The sequence below is a fragment of the Dermacentor andersoni genome, chromosome 1 (assembly GCF_023375885.2).
Source record: "Dermacentor andersoni chromosome 1, qqDerAnde1_hic_scaffold, whole genome shotgun sequence".
NCBI lineage: Eukaryota > Metazoa > Arthropoda > Arachnida > Ixodida > Ixodidae > Dermacentor > Dermacentor andersoni.
This window is the reverse complement of record NC_092814.1, coordinates 245,829,022-245,847,231: the sequence shown is the minus strand read 5'-3', so window position 1 is coordinate 245,847,231 and position 18,210 is coordinate 245,829,022.

Sequence of the window (18,210 nt, the reverse complement as noted above, 5' to 3'; positions counted from 1 at the left end):
ATACTGCAAACGAATTCTTGAACGCCGCGCACTGTCAAGACAACTGAAATATGTATTTTTTTCATAAAAGAATATACTAGTATGTCTCCAAAATTGTGCCCGAAATTACTGATATCCATGCTTCCATGTTTTCTGTCTAGTAAGTAAAGAACATATCACACGAACTTTAGAACTATATCACTTTGAAACCAGCAAAGCAGTGCATGCCACTGATATAAAAAATGTAAAGGCCACAGAATGAACAAGTTGTGGACAAATATTTTAATGAAACTGTTAACCTCCCTGCCTTTCTCTCATTTGCATCTATATATCTCTCTGTGTCATTCAAGAGCCTTGTTTACATTTTTCTACACATGCAATGACCAGGGAAAAATCTGAATGGCGCTGTCCTTTGTTACAATGTTTTGCGCAGGAGAAGCTGTCACCGGTCATGTATTGTGAGTAATTGCACCGAAATTATAGTCGCAACAGAGAGCACATATAAAAAGAAGTTCTGCAATATATACGAAAGCGAGTCACATGAAGGTGAGCCAATGCGAATATATGACAAACGGGGTACTTTATTGAAAAGTAGTCTCCATGAGCATTAGCCATTTGTCCAACTGACTAACGAGTCGCGTGATTCCCGTCTGATAAAACTCCTTGGGTTGCTGCTTCAAAAAGTCTGTAACTGATCATCGTCCGACACGAATCTGGTTCCCTTGAGCTGTTTTTTCAAATGCTCCAAAATGTGGAAATCGCAAGGCGACAGGCCTGGGCTATATGGCGAATGTTGCAGCGTTTCCCGCTTGAACTTTGCCAGTTTTGTATTAATCACATCAGCGACGTGGGGACGGGCATTGTCTTGGAGCAAGATAACCCCATTCCTCAATTTTCCACGTCGTTTGTTCTTGATTGCGACACGCAGCCGATCCGACGTTTCACAATATCGGAAACGATTGATAGTCTACGGCTATGCAAATCACCGTTAAAGGTGAGGATATCTCTCCCGACGAAGTCAGTGAAAGCGCTGGGTGGACCACGGCATTACACAAGCGAAAACCCATCATCCAAGACCCTCTCGGGCAGGGCGGCCGAGTCACCGACATGCGACGTGGCGGGAATAAAAGCCAGGCTCCGGCGAGTGTCAAGACACGGCTAACGACTGCTTCGAGATTGCCTCGACTACCGAAAGAGCATCTTCGAATCATAATCCGTCCCCGTGGAGGACTGGACATCAAGAAGATGGGCCACTTCAGAGTTGCCCAAGCCCTCACTACCGCTGCTAGACTTACGGAGGCGGATACGGCGGAGGATATCATATGTCCGAACATGGTGCAAAACATATTGGTGGCAAGCACACCATCAAAGCGCAACGCCATAGCCTACACCGATGCGAAAGCCATACTTATTGGACAAGCAAGCTACGAAGTTAGTGCATATATCGCAGCCCCCGAAAACTCATGCAAGGGAGTTATTCGTGACATTGATCCCACCATCGATGGAGAGGAGCTCAAACGCCTCATCATTCAACCCAAGGATCCAAGCGCCCTCGAGGTGAGACGAATCAAGAACACAAGCACGGTAGTCATCCTGTTTGATGGACTCAAAGTTCCGGACTACGTAAAATGCGGTCTCAGTTTGGTCAAATGCTCACTTGAATCTTGAATCCAATAAGGTTGAACACTCGCTCGTTGAAATCATCCCCAGCGGATAGTTCAAGACAAGTATATTTATACTTAACATATAATACAGTACACCCAAAGACCTCACGCAAAGATTCGCGGCAATTATCAACAGGGCTACAAGCAAGGCCAAGACATTCCCACTCCTGGTGGCCGGAGACTTCAACGCTCTGCATCAAGCATGGGGGTACCAACAAGCTAACCGCAAGGGCGTTGACCTATGGCAAACTACGGTCAATAATAACCTCACGCTTATAACAGATCCGGCTTTTCCGACCAGGATCGGCAACTCCTGATTTAGGGATACCACACCTGATCTCTTTTTCATACGGAATGTGGAATCGGCGTCTTGGTGCAACCTCCAAGTAGACCGTGGCAGTGATCACAACATCATGGCCACCTCCGTCAACGTGAGAAGCGGGGACCTCAAAGAGTTTACTATTACAGATTATGATTACTTTCGCAAGATTAGGGAAGATCGAGCACAAACACATGACTCAGCACTTAGCCTAGAGCAGTGGGCTGAACAGTTAAAGGAGGATATCAGCGCGGCGACTAAGAAAATCCAGACTGAACTGGAGGTGGACAGGATGGATAGCCGCCTCGCTCATCTTCTAGAAGCTAAAACGTCACTGTTGAACAGATGGAAAGGGCAGAAACTCAACCGAAGGCTCCGAAAGAAGATCGCGGAGCTCAACAAAACTATAGAAGATCACTGCCAAACCTTGAGCAGACAACAGTGGGATGAGGTCTGCAATTCCGTGGATGGCCAGATGAGAGTTGGAGCTAAATGGAACCTACTCAAGCATCTGCTTGATTATACCAATACCAAGTCAAACCAAAGACAAGTGATAGCGAAGGTTCTACACCAGGCATCACAATCAGAGACATTGCAGACCGTACTCGACAGACTCGCTCGCATGTATCTGCCACTGGGCAACTCGAGTGACGAAGACTATCCCCCCTACAAAGGCTCATCTTGCCCCGAGCTAGATAACCCCTTCAAGGCATGCGAAGTAAGGGAAGCTCTCCAGAATCTAAATGGCAGGTCGGCCCCTGGTCCTGATGGCGTCCCCAACCGGGCCCTCAGAAACCTGGACGACTGCTCTATAGAATGGTTGACAGAGGAGATTAATGGAATATGGGAACGAGGGGTTGTCCCGGAGTCCTGGAAAATAGCCTCGGTCATCCTCATTCCAAAGCCTGGAAGGCCCCCTATTCTCTCAAACCTCAGCCCCATTTCCCTCACGTCCTGCGTGGGGAAATTAGCGGAACATGTCACACACAATCGAATTTCTAAGCACATCGAGAAACAAGGATTGTTTCCGTACAACATGATCGGCTTTCGTCCGGCCCGGTGACCTCAAGTCCGACAATTTCAGTTTGGGCCACAGAGGCACGTCACAAGGAGCGGTAGTTTCACCACTGCTTTTTAACATCGCCATGAAGAAACTATCGCAAAGGCTCTCCAGCATAGAAGGGATCAATCATACGGTCTACGCTGATGACATCACAATCTGGTACACCGGAGGAAGCGAAGGAGCTGTTGAATTAGGCTTACGGGAGGCTGTAGATCAAACAGAGATGTACCTGGAAAATACGGGGCTTAGATGCTCCCCGAGCAAGTCTGAGCTCCTCCTCTACAGGCCAGTCAGAAGAGGTCCCAAACATAGAGGCTGGAAACCGTTGTCTGAAATAAACATCAAACGCCACACTAAAAGCGGCTGTACCATCCCCAGAGTAGACACCATTCGGGTCCTAGGCATGTGCATCGAATCCCGTGGCAGTAACAATACGACGCTCAACAAGCTCACAGCCAAGACTGAGAACATGATCAGACTTATTACCAGAGTCTCGAATAGGCGTGGAGGCTTAAAGGAAGACAACCTCCTCAGGTTTTTCCACGCCTTCCTCATGAGCCATATAGTTTATGTGGCAGCCATGCACAACTGGTATAACTCCGAGAAGAAACGATTAAACACGCTCATCAGAAAAAAGTATAAAAAAAGTACTAGGCATTCCGTTACGAGCGAGCACGGACCTCCTTATGTAACTAGGAGTGCACAACACATTGGACGAGATAATCGAGGCCCAGGAGTCAGCCCAACTATCCGGTTTATCCTGTACCCCGACCAGAAAGAAGATCCTGGCGGTTCTTGGGATCAACCCTATCCTCATGGAAGAGCGGAAATATGAAATTTCAGAAGATCAAAGGAACAACATACGAGTTGCACCGTTTCACCGTAATGTTCATCCTCAACACAACGTAGGCAGACGCAGGGCAAGAGCCCTCGCCCTCCTCAAGCGTACGAAGGACGATCCCTACTCGGCATGTTTTGTCGACGCAGCCCAATATGGACAGTCGTCTAACTTCGCGATCACAACGGACAGATAGTGAATGCGGCTTCCCTGAAGTGCTCAACACCAATCAAAGCGGAGCAGGTCGCAGTTGCTATAGCACTCCTAGACAACAGCAGATCACAAATCTTCACTGATTCGAGATCGGCGGTCAGGGCTTTCGCTTCAGGATCCATCGCTGAGGAGGCTCACAAGATTCTCAAGAACAAGATAATCTCTCCACACACCATCACGTGGTTTCCGGCTCACCTCGACCCCCAGCTTGACCCCTTTCCCAATCTCAATGACATCGCCGACTCTCAAGCGCGCCCGCTAACCCATCGCACGGGAGCAGGATCGAGCTCAGACACCGGGGTTCTCGAGTTTCGCGACACTCTCACTACTTTCAGCGAAATTACTACGCACTATCACCTGGGTAGGAGCACTTATCCTCCCTCTCACAGCAAACTGGCTAGACTTCTGGCGTCCACTTTACGCATGCTTCAGAATAAGTGCTATCCAAACCTGGCCCTTTTCCACACGATCACTACAGAGGCTTTTAGCTCTACTTGCCCCGACTGTGGGGCTGTTAGTAATCTCGCACACATGCTCTGGCGATGCCCCTCGTTACAGGGACCCAATCGCATCACAGAAAAAGAATGGAGCTCTGCCATCCAGAGCTCAGAATATTCACGTCAAACTTGGGCTGTCCAGAGAGCCCACGATGCGGCGGTTAGGCTCGGCCTACCAGTCCCCACGTGGGAGCGGCCCGCAGCTCTGCCCTAGGGCAAAGCTTCTCAGGACCTTGTAATTAAAGTTCTGTGTCTGTCTGTCTGTGTCCAGGTTATCAATAATGGCCCCTGACGATCGAAAAAGAAGTCAACAACACCTTTCCGGCAGAAACGGCGGCCTTTGCTTTCTTTGGGGGTGGCGAATTCGAATATTTCCACTGTAAGCTTTGCCATCGTATTTCAGGCTCATAGTAGCGGCACCATGATTCCGTCTTCTGGCGGTGGTTCAAAATATTGGAAATCCATTGCGCACACAAGAGCCGATAACCGAGATGATAATTCATTATGGTGTGACCCGAACCATGACTGATTTTCACACGTCCTGCCAATTCATCGATGCTTATCCTCCGTTCTTGTCTAATCAGCCTTATTAGATTCGTCGGACGATCCCACCGCTGTCAACCAGATGTAGGAGTTGTCGGACGATCTCGCCGCTGCCACCATTTGAAGGAGTTGAAGGTCGTAGAGAGGAACTTGGGAGGAACTAGGTGAACAGGGTTTATTTACATTATTTACAGTTTAAACAAGACATACATCGACAGTCTAGCGTGGCTCCCAAATGAAGCCCGCAAGACGAAGCATACAGCAAACGAGCACACAGCTCACGAGTACATTTTGAGCACGACAACGAGCACACACTAGCCGCCGACAACAGCTCGTTTTAACCACTTCGTGTTCCCTAGATCCCTAGGTGAGGCAACACGTTCGACATCACCATAAACAGGCCGCCTCTCTGCGGGACGTTTTACCTCTCTGCGGCACGTTTTACCTCTCTGCCGGACGTTTTACAAACACACACGCACACACAGGTTTCAGTGCCCCCTCCGCGGGCAGACGACCTTTGCAGCGCAGTCGTCGTGGTGGCCATTGTCCTGCGTCCCCGTAGCCAGGTGGTCACGCCCGACCCCAGCCGGCGCCACTAAATTCCAGAGCTGCCTTTTTCCTGTTCTCCGAACGAGGCGCTTGGTGGATGAGCCCGCCGTAGTCAAGTTCTCCAAAGGAAGTTCACGGTTGGTTAGCGCTGTCCTCGCTGGTTCTCTGAAGGGCTCCACCATCCCGGATCGGTCGACGCACCTGCAGCAGTACCCCTGCAGGCCGATCCTAACAGCCTTTGCAATTGCGTTGGGGGTGATTGCAAGGTAACTTTGGCCCGGTCTTGGATCATCTTTGCAACTTTCACAGTTGAACCGTTTGAACCGTTTCCTCAAACGCTTCACGGTGGCCAATGAAATGCAATGTTCAACGTAAAAGGCAGCCAAACGGCTGCTAATTTCATTTTGGGGAACACTTTCAGCTGTCAAAAACCTCACGACACTGCGCTGTTCAGCTTTTGGACTGTCCATTATGTCACGCACCCACGTTCAACCCAGTATATGAGAGCATTAAAGAGCATTTATCCTCACACGTGCGTGTCACTTTTGTAAATGAGAGATGCCTGTGTGCTACGCGCATGCCTCGCACATAATGAACCAAACCATTATTGCACAGGGTACGAGGGCTCAGTACGAGGGCTCACCAGTACGAGGGCTCACAGTACGAGGGCTCACCTTCATTTCACTCGCCCTCGTACATTATAAATGCGAAGATACAATGGAATCTACAAATGCGAAAATACAGCTTGATAAAGGGAAAAAAGTGTCACTGGAAACAAAGTTCACTGTACCTATACACAAAACCTCGCAACAAGTTATCTAAACTTAACGTATAAGTCTCCAATAGATCGGCTTATCTAAGAAAACGTCACTGTATATGATGCGTCAAACAAGCCAGATAAACATGTTGCGCAACCACAGATTCACAGATCATACCACCCTCACCCTCCACTCCCCCTGATGTATCGCGCGCGACAGGAGGCGGCGCGCTTTCTTCTCGCTTTTCTCCCTTCCGCACACAAGACTGAGCCACAATCGACGACTCACCCATGCCACCCCCCCCGCCCCTTGAGCTTTCACTCGCACATACAGCATGCGGCGCGCGGTCACGATGTTATTATCGCCCTTGGACTTTATACGGAACATTATGGCGACGGCAGAAGTGCGCCTGGAGTGTCCATATAATTGCTATTGCAATAATATAATAAGAGTATCCGGCAAGTGAAGCGTCCCGTGGCCCATTACTTTCCGCAAAAGAAGTAACAAAATCGAACTTTCACCATGCGACCATTCGCAGCGCCGCAACAATCTCTCTCTCTTCTTTTTCTTTTGTGGGGCGGTGGGACTGAAATGAAAAAAAAAATGGAAGGAAAGCATGTTGGCCATAATGTAATGCCTACTTTGGGTGCCTTATGTGGCGACCGAAGGAATATCGAAGAAAATGTGACATGCTTAGTCTACAGGAAACCCCACACACATACTGCTCGGTATCCTACACCGGCGAGACAAAATTGCCCGGAGAGGTTGCGCTCAAGCGACCGCGTTGCAATCCGTTGAGTCCCCGCAGTTATGGCGGCGAGCGACAATGCATTGTTTCTTTTTCTGGTCTGCTAGCCAGAAAGCGTCCAAAACTCTCCCAGGCGAAAATCCACTCGGCCAGACAAAAACGAACGCGCATGGAAGTGCGCCGCGCGGTGGTCGGGGCAAGGAAAACGCATGCGCTCTGGTTGGTTCCGGCAGCCCGCGGGTAGAGAGAGAGAGAAAAAAAAAAAGAAGCTCAATGTGTTCTCGCGAATAAAAGTCAAAGTAGAAAAATAAATAAGAACGTAGTTACCTTAGCTGGTGTTAATGCCTTGACATGTATGCTTTGGCGCAGGTTTAAAAAGAGATGTTGATAATCTATTCTGTGACATGACGGCACAAATGAACTGTCACAACGCATGTTTGTACTCTGTCGAGACAATTTGCACTTTTGTTACCCCCCCTTACTTAATGCCCTGTCAAGGGGCCTGTAAGGTATTTTAAATAAATAAATAAACGCTTCGTCTCATCAGAGCTCGCTGTGTGCCTTGTCAAATTTTCTGATAGTGTGTTGATTTGGCTTGTCTCGTTGTATGATCCTATGTACGCCTTTAGGAAAGTCAATGCACCTTTGGCGTCAAATGTTTATAATAATATTAAACCCACAAAGTTCCGGAGCTGAAAATCTAAAGCACGACTTTGGAAATATCAATGCAACTTTTGCATCAAAAGTTTATGAGAACTTTATACCCATAAAGTTTGAGAATTGAAATCCATGCGCTCCGTAGATTCCGTGGCCTCCGCGAGATGCCCCAATGAGCCCGCTCGCCATCAAAACGCCCTTGAAACCATAGAGTTTCATACAGTAATTACTAGAGGGAACTCTGGCGCTGCAGTCGTTGTACCACCATGGGAATGATGGGAAGTACATGGATTTGTCTGATCTTCGTGCTTGTGGCTTCAGACGTTTTTGTGGCTTTGTATATTACGCTATATAAATCTTATTGTCGTAAATTTAAATTGCAGCGCAATCTATGCTCTTCGAAGTGCAGAAGACGCAGAAGGGGGCTGCAGCCCAGGGCCTTACCTTGGACAGTAGGAGAAAGGGGACCCATTTATCCTAACCTGCTTAGTATAGGAACCATGGGCAACGGAAATTCGAGCGGCATGTATGAAGCGAGAAAACTAGAACGAGCAGACGGGGCCCCCGCCTAATGTAACAGCATGCGTTTAGCCTGATCATTTGGGGAGAGCTTGTCGAGCTGCAAAAAACAGGAATCCCCCGCTACCCCGGCAGGGCCCTCTTTCTTACGAAGCGAGGTGCGTTTGCTTGGAAGAGTTTTCCTGGTTTCCTGTCAGTCCGTCTGTCCAGTGCTGTCTGGAGAGGAGGGGCAAGGGGGAAACACCTAAAACGTGTAATGTGGGATGAGAACCTAAATCTCCCTTGCCCCTCGTCACCACCACGCCACCCTCCACCTCTCAAATAGTTCCGCCGCTGTCCTTCTCATAGAAAGGATGTGCTGCAGTACCCAACAGTGCCTCCCATTGGACTTTTCTTTACCGTGATGATAATTTGGGCGGGGCAGGATGAGTCTGATAGCAGATGATGGTGAGTCTGATGGCAGAGTCTAGGCAGGAAGGGAAAGAAGATGTCACACGTGCTTTTGTCCGCGTGCCGTGGGGCATGGAATGTTCACTGTTCGGGCTAGGGTTGTGGAAGAGTGAAGGGGGAAGTTGGAGAGCTGGACAGAAAGGCCTGTCTCCAGGGCTCATTCCTGCCTAGTGGCTGCGCACCCTCGGGCGCGCTCGACGGAAAAAGTAGGCCAGACTGGCCGCCGAACTTTCCAGAAAGAAGTAGAAAAAGATGACTCAGAGGCGACGCAGGGCGCGTAACTTCGCCCGCGCTAGGAGTCGCCCTCTCCCCTTCGTTCTCGCACTCGGCGTCGACGGGGCGAAAGAAAAATTGAGAACCTCCCAGGACAGACGATTGCTCCTAGCCAATGGGAAGACGAGACTGGAACGGGAGAAGGAGTGAGTTTGTACGGAGAAGGAGGGAATTTGTACAAGGAACTCTATGCGTATGTGAACGCCTGCTTTGGCGCTAGTAACAAAGAGACGCGGCGCGCGTCTATAAAAGGAAGTTGATCGCTGGCTGCGATTCCGACCCGAGCCGCCGGTTAAGCTTGCATAAGCCCGCCCGCTGAGGAGCTCCCGGGGGACGCACCACTCTCGGCCACCCACGGACCATGCAGGCAGCGTGCGCCAGTCATCGGGACGGCCACCGTTGGACACCTGCGGTCGCGTCGGACTGACGAAGTGCCCGGTGAACAATTAGCATCCATTCATGCGAAAATGCTCGATCGGAAGCATCAAAGTGGTGCGTCTAAACGAAAGGCGAAGTTAGAAAGAGAAGAGCATGAAAAGAAGCTACCAAAGTTGACAAAGTACCTACTGAATGCAGCTTCCGCGGAGCAGTATGATCGCTCTATCCAGAGTCCGTGGTTATTGGAACTCCCAATAGTACCGACTATGCTTCTGTGGAGGACTTGTCAACTCCATCACCACGGTTTCCTGGAAAGAAACAAGGTTTGACTCATCTTGGTTGTCTGGATCCTGTGAAAACGGGGCCAACCTCGGTCGTCCATATTTCTGAGCAACCGACGCTAACCGAGCCCTGTCTTGTTCCTGAGTCAGCAACGTCTATGCTGCTCGGCCGGGCCCCTGCCACAGAGCTCCAGGTGTCCGGTCCGCCACGCCCGAGTTCTACTACTGCTGATCAACAGGTGCCAAACCTCCCCGATGAGCCTCCTTCTACTGACGAGCGCCAGGAAACAGCACTCCAAGAACCGACTCACTTGTTTCCTGTTAGTTTGGCTTCACATAATCATGTCCCCACCCGCAAAATGTGCCTCGAGAGGACGAACGAGACGGCTTCTCGTTGCGGCAACAGCGAAGTACAGGCACCCCCGCAGCAAGAGGTACGTTGCGAGATTCTCCGAAGTGACCCTGCTAAGTGGCCGAACGTTATTACTGACAGCTTTCGGAGTGTATGCCTTGAGAAAGGGCCATTGTATTTTCAAAATCGGGCAGAAAATTTTCCGCCTTCCGAAAGGCAATACAAAACTCAGAAACACTATATGTCACTTCATCTTTTCGTGCGAAAGGCTGTAAATGGGGAGGCGTACGAGCGACACTGGTTAATGTACTCGGAGTCCAAAGGTTCCGTTTACTGTTTCATGTGCAAACTATTTTCGATTTCAAGCGACCCCAGTGCTTTCACCACGCACGGCTTTTCTGATTGGAAAAGAGCAGAAGAAAAGGTTTGCGCACATGAAGATAGCGTCGAGCACCGGAACTACGTGGCAGTATGGCTCGCCCGCTCTAACTCGAGCAGCACAATTGACAAGGAGCTGGTTAAGCATCTTGTCACTGAGACCGCTTACTGGACAGAGGTGTTGAAGCGCGTAGTCGTTGTAGTTAAGCTTCTAGCTGAGCGCAACCTAGCGTTTAGGGGCAGTGAGGATATTTTTGGTTCACTGAAAAATAGCAATTATATGGCAGTGCGTGAGTCCATTGCCAAGTTTGATCCCTTTCTAGAGGAGCACATCAAACGCTACGGGAACAAAGAAAAGGTCACCCATCGTATCTGTCAAAACCATTTGTGATGAATTTATCGAGCATATGGCAAAGGCTGCCAAGGAACGTCTCGTTGACGAAGTGAAACGCATAAATACTTCTCTTTATTTGTTGATTCGACTTCAGACCTTACTCACGTTGATCAGCTGTCAGTTGTTTACGATTACGTTTTACGATTGTCAGTTGTTTTACGATCAACTAATGACCGAAAACCATATCCCTACCTTAGAAGCACGAAGAACTGTGGCACGACTAAAATTTCTTTTCACGATGTACGACAAGCCGCTTGAATTTAATGGACGAACATACATTCAACCTTACCTGCCACGCGCGTCTCGACACCGTCACGCTCACAACTTGCTCCCTTTCCGTGCACGCACTAACCTGTTTAAAAATTCATTCTTTCCTCGTACTGTTGTTCAGTGGAATGATCTACCCTCAGAAATTTTCTCTGCTGATAATCTTGAGCAGGCACTACTCAAGTATTTTGCACAATGATATGGAATGTTATTTTTTACCCTCTTTTATTCATGTTATGTTTGTTATTTGATGTGATATTGTGAATAACTTGTTATTTTGATGTGATATTGACTATCCCAGTGCATTTTTCTGATGGTGTGAATATCGTTCTTTGCAATACAAAAAGGCCAACTTGTTACTTTTTTTTTCTCTTTGCTCTCTTCCTTTTTCTGTTCCATATGTCTAGCACAAGAGCACATATTATTCTTGTCCTGCATGAGTGTTTGCAGAAATACGCCCACCTGCTTGGTCTGTGTAGACTGCAGTATGTACAAATAAATAAATCGATACTATTTAAACGGGAAAGTGTACGAACGGTTTCTTGGAATTGTTCCAAATGAATCGCATACCGGCTTGTATCTTTTCGATACCGTGATGTCCTCTTGACGACCAATGGCATCTCAACTGATGATTGTAGGGGCCAAGCTTATGATAATGCGAGTAATATGTCAGGAAAATACAAAGGACTGCGAGCTCAAATCAAACACCTGAACGAATTTGCAGTCTACGTGCCGTGTGCTGATCATTGACTGAACTTAGTTGGCGCGTGTAGCGTTGACAGTTGCCTTGAGGCAGTCAAATTTTTCACTGTAATTCAGAGACTGTATGTGTTCTTTGCTGCCTCACCTAAGCGATATGGAGGTATCTTTTGGACAACATGGGCGGAACTGGCCAGCACTCTTGTTTTGAAAAGTCTCTCTGAGACCAGGTGGTCAAGACACGCTGAATCATGTCAGGCCATTCTGAAAAATTTCAATGCAGTCTTGTGTTGCCTTGAAGCTATATCAAAGAACGAGGAAGAAAACGCGGACACTAGGAACGAAGCGCACTCTCTCTTCAAGAAAATGACAAAACTAGAGACTGCATTCATGGCGTTTTTCTGGAGTGTGTTGGAATCGCACCGCTGGCACGAGTTGTTGGGGTCTCGGTGCTGACGCCCGTTATTGCCAATGGGTCGCAAGCCCCAAGGGTAGCGTTGGCCTGGCGGCCTGGGGCACTGGAAGCATCCGAAGGTCCCGGCAAAGCATGAGAAGACTGGTAACAGAACAACTTGTTTATTCTAACATAGCAAAAGAGCGGCCGGTCAGGTCGACCGAAGTGGAGAGACGGGAGAGCACGTAACTCTACAGTACAAATCGGAGCCTCTCCCCTGGCGTCCGGCGGCAGCTGCTCTTATACTCTCGGCGTCGCGGTCCAAAAGGGAAGGTCACGGGATGAAGGTCACGGGACGGCGCAGCAGGAGCCCACGACGGCGCGCACGGTCGAGCCGAGAGACCTGCTGAACCGAGTGTAGTGACGCATCGCCAACCCTCACACACGACGGCGCGAACGGTTGAGCCGAGAGACCTCCAGGCTCCTCATTCGGGGAACTCCGCTCCCCGGCTGCCGCGCTTTGACAAGCGAGGGCACACACACACACACGCACACACGAAGACACGTGGCACTGAAACACGCCTGGACACGCTTGGCGGGTAGGCGTTGCGGCGGCGTTGAACGGGCCAAAATGTCCGCCGCTTTGAACAAAGCCCCGGCGTCCGTTGCATCCGCGCCGGCATTACCGCGCGTTGTAGGCGAAACGTAACAGACCGCCCCGCCGGGGGAAGGAGATCCCGAAGGTCAGGGGACTGCATCCGCTGTCCGGAGGGATGTCGCTCGATGATGCTCATAACCGAAGTTGGGCGTCCTTGGGCGTTTCTTGAGCGCAGCGCACAGAGAAGGCCTCGTTCTCACGTTCAGGTGCACACAGGACACTGCAAAGTGACTTCGGGAGAGTTGACATTTTTGTTCTCGTTTCCGGCAAGCGTTAGAACCACGCCAAAAGTCAACCGCTCAGTCAGCAAGCACGGCACAACCCTCACTAAGCCCTGCCAGGCTCTTTCCCCTTTTTTACTGCTGCCTAGTTCCTTACAGTAGTTTAGCAGCACTCAGAACGCGTCCACAAATCGAAAAATTGCACTAGAAAGCACATCATCACTTTGAAACACTACACAAAAGCAATAGGTTAAAAATCTTGCCTCAGGAAGAAAAACATCAGTAACAAGCAATTTTTGAGGCTGATTCCCACGTTAGGGGCTTCGACTTAAGCCATCGGCGTTACCGTTGAGACTCCCCTTTTTGTAACGCACCTCAAAGGAATATTGTTGCAAAGCGAGGCTCCAGCGCAGGAGGCGGCCATTTTTGGGAGAGATGGTCTGCAGCCATTGGAGAGGGCAGTGATCCGTTTCAATGATAAACCTCGAGCCGGCTAGGTAACATGACAATTTCTGAACGGCCCACACGATACACGCACACTCTTTCTCGCTGGCGCTATACGCCTGCTCACGACTCGTCAGCTTACGACTAGCATACAGGACGGGGTGTTCTACTTCTCCATTTTCCCGTTGGCACAGTACAACGCCCATGCCTCGCTCACTAGCATCACACTGAACAACGAACCCTTTTGTGTAGTCGGGCGATCGTAGCACAGGCTGGCTTGTTAGGGCGCTCTTTAGGGCGCTAAAAGCTCTTTCCTTCGTCTCATCCCAGACGACTGTTTGCGGCTCTGTCTTTCTTAGAGCATCCGTCAAGGGAGCCGCGATATCAGAGTACCTGGGGATGTACCTCTGATAGTAGCCGGCGACACCTAAGAACGACCGAATATCGGTCTTCGTGCGCGGTTGCGGGAAGTCTCGCACAGCGGCCACTTTTATTTCAGAGGGGCGGCGACGACCCCGACCAATCACGTGTCCGAGGTAGACAACCTCGGCCTGTGCTAACTGGCACTTGGGAGCCTTGACTGTCAAGCCCGCATCGCGCAGGCGGGTTAGCACTGCCCGCAAGTGCGCCATATGTTCCGGCCAGGATGCGGAGAATATCGCTACGTCGTCTAGATACGGTAAAGCGAATTCTTGCTGTCCCCGCAACACTTTATCCATGAGGCTTGAAAAGCAGTATGGCGCGTTCTTCAAACCAAAACTCAAAACTTTAGGACGGAATGTCCCCATTGGTGAAATGAACGCCGCATACCTACTAGCCTCTTCTGTAAGTGGAACCTGCCAATAACCCCTGACAAGATCTAGGGTGGAAATAAACTGAGCGCTACTCACTCTCTCAAGGCGCTCCTCGATGTTAGGGATCGGATAAATTTGATCCTTAGTGATGGAATTAAGCCTGCGGTAGTCGACGCAAGGACGAGGTTCCTTGCCCGGTACCTCAACTAAAATCAAAGGGGAGGTATAATCACTCTCACCCGCTTCAATAACACCGAGCTGTAGCATTTTCTTTACCTCAGCCTCCATAATATCGCTCTGGCGGGGTGACACCCGGTACGCCTTGGATCGTACTGGCTCTGGGGAGGTAAGTTCTATGTCATGAGTGAGGACAGAAGTCCTACCAGGCCTCTCAGAGAACAGACCTTGAAACTCTTGTAAGAGCTGGTGTAGTTCGGTTTTCTGCTCAGGCGACAGCGATGCTTTACTTATTAAGTCACTAATGACTTGATCGGTGTCTTTCCTGTTCGTCACTGAGCCTAGTCCCGGAAGCTCGACCGGAAGCTCTTCTAACTTTCCCGCATCGGGAATTTCCTCTCCAGTATCAGGTGCCTTTAACGCTACAGGCTCAATTTTATCCCGTTCGGGCGTGCTCTGAATACCAGCTTGCTGCGCCTCTGACCCTTTCTCATCGTTCAACAACGTCGGCCCCGCAACTACCGCCTTTGCAGCGAGCTCCCGAACCTTCGATCTGGTTAAGGCCTGAACGCTAGCCTCACCAAACAAAAGCCCCTTCTCGCGCAGGAGGTGATCGGACCTGTTCGAAAATAGGTACGGGTACTGGGGGGGCAGCATAGATGACACTGCGGCCTCCGTCTCAAGTGCTCCGAAAGGTCCTTCAATAAGCACTTTTGCTACCGGCAGACACACGCTATGAGCTTCCGCTGCTTGCTTGATCCATGCGCACTCGCCCGTGAACATATCGGGTTCTACGTAAGAGGGGTGAACTACATCCATCGTAGCTGCGGTATCGCGAAGCACTCGGCACTCTTTCCCGTTCACGAGGAGGTCTCGCATGTAAGGCTCGAGAAGCTTGATGTTCTCGTCAGTGCTGCCTAATGAAAAAAACACGACTTTTGGTTTTGTTTCTGGGCACTGCGCCGAAAAGTGACCCGGCTTCTGGCACGTATAACACAGGCGCGCTTGCCTCGCCTCGAACCGCTTTCTGCGTTCGGCTTCGGCTGCCGCCGTCTCCTTACGTTCGGTCGGACACTGCGCCGAAAAGTGACCCGGCTTCTGGCACGTATAACAAACGCGCGCTTGCCTCGTCTCGAACCGCTTTCTGCGTTCGGCTTCGGTGGCCGCCGTCTCCTTACGTTCGGTCGGACTGCTTTCACTCGCATCCGCACTACGTGTATCCCCCTTTGCTCTCATGGGTGTGAACTTCGGCCTCTCAAACTTGGAGCCAAATTCACCCTTTTGACCGTCCTTAGCTCCACGAGCCCGACGCGTCACAAACTCCTCGGCTAACTCAGCGGCTCTAGCCACCGTACTAACGTCTGGCCTATCCAAGACCCAGTACCGCACGTTCTCAGGTAACCGACTATAAAACTGTTCTAGCCCGAAACACTGCAGAACTTTCTCGTGGTCACCAAACGCTTTCTCTTCTTTGAGCCACTCCTGCATGTTTGACATTAGCCTGTAGGCAAACTCTGTATACGACTCACTTCTGCCTTTCTCATTTTCCCGAAACTTCCGACGGAACGCCTCCGCTGACAGCCGGTACTTTTTTAGCAGACTCGATTTCACTTTGTCGAAATCCTCTGCCTCCTCTCTCTCCAAGCGAGCGACTACGTCGGCCGCCTCGCCGGGTAGCAAAGTGAGCAAGCGCTGTGGCCACGTTTCCCGAGAGAACCCCTGCTTCTCGCACGTTCGCTCAAAGTTAACCAGGAACAAACCAATGTCCTCTCCAAGCTTAAACGGCCGCATCAGGTCAGTCATTTTGAACAATACTCGTTCTCCTGCACCGTGTGCCTGACTTCCATTACGAGCGCGTTCCATCTCTAACTCGAGACGCTTCATTTCCAAAGCGTGTTGACGGTCGCGCTCTCTTTCTTTCTCTTGTTGCTCTCGTTCTATCTGTTCTTTACGTTCCTGCTCCTGTCTTTTTGTCGTCTCCCTCTCCTCAATGGTCTCAAGGCATTCCGACAGCTCGTCATCCTCAGCTTCTAACTCAAGAATAGCCCTTAGCAGTTCTGGTTTTCTGAGTTTGTCTGAGACATCCAGACCCAACTCTCTTGCAAGCTCCAGCAATTTCGGTTTGCGCAACGACTTCAAATCCATGGCTGCTCTGAATGCTGCTTTCTCTACTGCCTACTATTGTCTTGCCGCAAACTAACCCGGCAGCAAGGACAACCACAATTACCAGCTCTGTTTCTAACACTAACAAAAGCCTGGCAAAACTCAGAAGAAGAAAGTCCCGCACTCACCAAACCTCGCAGCCAAGACTTCAGCGCAGTCGTTCCGCTGCAGGCAACCAGTCATCACACAGGGCTCGTTGCGCTGCTCCCGGATGGTCGTTGTGCTGCTCAGCATACAGTCAACCGCATCTCTTCGCTGCTGGCCTCCGTTGTCGCGATCTCACCGCTGGCAACCAGATGTTGGAATCGCACCGCTGGCACGAGTTGTTGGCGTCTCGGTGCTGACGCCCGTTATTGCCAATGGGTCGCAAGCCCCAAGGGTAGCGTTGGCCTGGCGGCCTGGGGCACTGGAAGCATCCGAAGGTCCCGGCAAAGCATGAGAAGACTGGTAACAGAACAACTTGTTTATTCTAACATAGCAAAAGAGCGGCCGGTCAGGTCGACCGAAGTGGAGAGACGGGAGAGCACGTAACTCTACAGTACAAATCGGAGCCTCTCCCCTGGCGTCCGGCGGCAGCTGCTCTTATACTCTCGGCGTCGCGGTCCAAAAGGGAAGGTCACGGGATGAAGGTCACGGGACGGCGCAGCAGGAGCCCACGACGGCGCGCACGGTCGAGCCGAGAGACCTGCTGAACCGAGTGTAGTGACGCATCGCCAACCCTCACACACGACGGCGCGAACGGTTGAGCCGAGAGACCTCCAGGCTCCTCATTCGGGGAACTCCGCTCCCCGGCTGCCGCGCTTTGACAAGCGAGGGCACATACACACACACGCACACACGAAGACACGTGGCACTGAAACACGCCTGGACACGCTTGGCGGGTAGGCGTTGCGGCGGCGTTGAACGGGCCAAAATGTCCGCCGCTTTGAACAAAGCCCCGGCGTCCGTTGCATCTGCGCCGGCATTACCGCGCGTTGTAGGCGAAACGTAACAAGTGAAACCTTGGAGCGCTTTGAGAAAACGAGCGTAACACTTCAGATACCAGGCCTAGACATTTCAACTGCTGTAGACCTGCTAAGCTCTCTAGAAGGCTTTGTTAATTCTTTGCGGCCTCTCTTTGATACCTTCGAAGAGAGCACGCACGCTAAGTACCAATCAATGTTATCAAGATGAGGGCAAACGCATCGTTTTGAGTAAGCACCCGGACGGAAAAAGCGATAGTGCACTACAAGGTAGAAAAAAGTCTATCGTAGAAACCTACAATGTTGTACTTGACAGTCTAGGCTCTGCTTTGCGAGTGCGAAAGGCTGCCTACACTGAACTCTGCCGAAGGTTCGGATCCTTAAAATTGCTGACAGAAGTTGGGAGCGAGGCCTCTCTGGCACAACAGGCTGAGAAGTTGATGAAAACCTACAAAAATTATTTGGAGCCAGCATTTTCCGCTGAAATCGTTCAGTTTGCGAACTTTCTGCACAACTCTGTGTGCCAGGACACGAGTCCCCTGGGAATAATGAAGTTACTGCACGAAAGAAAGCTTACT